We start from the raw sequence: 2,596 nt of genomic DNA on the forward strand, positions 1-2,596 counted from the left end.
TAGTCCTTTGTCAGATGGGTAGATTGCAAAACTTATTTCCCGATCTGTTGTTTGCTGGTACCATCTAATGACTGTTTCTTTTGCTGTGCAAAAGTTCTTAAGTTTAATTAGATCCCATTTGTCTATTTTGGCTTTTATTGCCATCGCCTTTGGTGTTTTAGTCATGAAGCCCTTGCCTATGCCTATGTCCTGAATGGCATTGCCTAGGTTTTCTTCTAGGGTTTTTATGGTGTAAGGTCTTAGGTTTAAATCTTCAATCCCTCTGGAATTAATTTTAGTGCAAGTTGTAAGGAAGGGATCCAGTTTCTTCTTTCTGCACATGACTAGCCAATTTTCCCAACACCATTTATTAAACAGGGAATCCTTTCCCCATTGCTTGTTTTTGTCAGGTTTGTCAAAGATCAGATGGTTGTAGGTGTGTGGCATTGCCTCCAAGGCCTTTGTTCTGTTCCATTGGTCTATATCTCTGTTTTGGTACCAGTACCATGCTGTTTTGATCACTGTAGCCCTGTAGTATAGTTTGAAGTCAGGTAGCATGATGCCTCCAGCTTTATTCTTTTTACTTAGGATTGTCTTAGCTATACGGGCTCTCTTTGGGTTCCATATGAAGTTTAAAGTGGTTATTTCCAGTTCTGTGAAGAAGGTCAGTGGTAGCTTGATGGGGATAGCATTGAATCTATAAATTACTTTGGGCAGTATGGCCATTTTCACAATATTGATTATTCCTAACCATGACCATGGAATGTTTTTCCATCTGTTTGTGTCCTCTCTTATTTCCTTGAGCAGTGGTTTGTAATTCTCCCTGAAGAGGTCCTTCACATTCCTTGTTATTTGTATTCCTAGGTATTCTCTTTGTAGCAATTGTGAATGGGAGTTTGCTCATGCTTTGGCTCTCTGTTAGCCTGTTATTGGTGTATAGGAATGTTTGTGATTTCTACACATTGATTTTGTAACCCAAGACTCTGCTGAAGTTGCTTATCAGTTAAAGGAGATTTTTGGGCTGAGATGATAGGGTCTTCTAAATATACAATCATGTCATCTGCAAATAGAGACAATTTGACTTCCTCTTTTCTTAATTGAATACCCTTTATTTCTTTTCCTTGCCTGATTGCTCTGGCTAGAACTTCCAGTACTATGCTGAATAGGAATAGTGAGAGCGGGCATCCATGTCTAGTGCCAGTTTTCAAAGGAAATGCTTCCAGTTTTTGCCCATTCAGTATGATGTTAGCTGTTGGTTTGTTGTAAATAGCTTTTATTATTTTGAGATATGGTCCATCAATACTTAGTTTATTGAGAATTTCTAGCATAAAGAGCTGTAGAATTTTGTTGAAGGCCTTCTCTGCATCTACTGAGATGATCACGTGTTTTCTGTCTTTGGTTCTGTTTATGTGATGGATAATATTTATAGATTTGTGTATGTTGAAGCAGCCTTGCATCCCCAGGATGAAGCCTACTTGATTGTGATGGATGAGCTTTTTGATGTGCTGTTACATTTGGTTTTCCCAGTATTTTATTGAAGATTTTTGCATTGATGTTCTTCATGGATATTGGCCTGAAGTTTTCATTTTTAGTTGTGTCTCTGCCAGGTTTTGATATCAGGATGATGTTGGTCTCATAAAATGAGTTAGGGAAGATACCCTCGTTTTGTATTGTTCAGAATAGTTTCAGAAGGAATGGTACCAGCTCCTCATTGTACATCTGGTAGAATTGGTCTGTGGACCTGTCTGGGCCTGGACTTTTTTTGGTTGTTAGGCTATTAATTGCTCCCTCAACTTCAGACCTTGTTATTGGTCTATTCAGGGATTCAACTTCTTCCTGATTTAGTCTTGGGAGGGTGTATCTGTGATTTTATCCATTTCTTCCAGATTTACTGGTTTATGTGCATAGAGTTGTTTGTAGTAATCTCTGATGATAGTTTGTATTGCTGTAGAATCGGTGGTGATGTCCCCTTTATCATTTTTTATTGCATCTATTTGATTCTTCTCTCTTTTCTTTTTTATTAGTCTGGCCAACGGTCTATTGTGTTGATCTTTTAAAAAAAACAGCTCCTGGATTTACTGATTTTTTGAAGGGTTTTTTGTGTCTCTATCTCTTTCAGTTCTGCTCTGATCTTAGTTATTTCTTGTCTTCTGCTAACTTTTGAATTTTTTTTTATCTTGCTCCTCTAGCTCTTTCCATTTTGATAGGGTGTCGATTTTAGATCTTTCCTCACTTCTCATGTGGTCATTTATTGCTATAAATTTCACTCTAGACACTGCTTTAAATGTGTCCCAGAGATTCTGGTATGTTGTATCTTCATTCTTGTTGGTTTTGAAGAACTTCTTAATTTCTGCCTTCATTTCATTGTTTACCCAGTCATCATTCAGGAGCCAGTTGTTCAGTTTCCATGTAGTTTGTGTGGTTTTGAGTGAGTTTTTTAATCCTGAGTTCTAATTTGATTGCACTGTGGACTGAGAGACAGTTTGTTATGATTTCCCTTCTTTTGCATTTGCTGAGGAGTGATTTACTTCCAATTACATGGTCAGTTTTAGAGTAAGTGTGATATGGTGCTGAGAAGAATGTATATTCTGTTGATTTAGGGTGGAGAGTTGTTGAC

The sequence above is a fragment of the Callithrix jacchus genome, chromosome X, assembly GCF_049354715.1.
Source record: "Callithrix jacchus isolate 240 chromosome X, calJac240_pri, whole genome shotgun sequence".
NCBI lineage: Eukaryota > Metazoa > Chordata > Mammalia > Primates > Cebidae > Callithrix > Callithrix jacchus.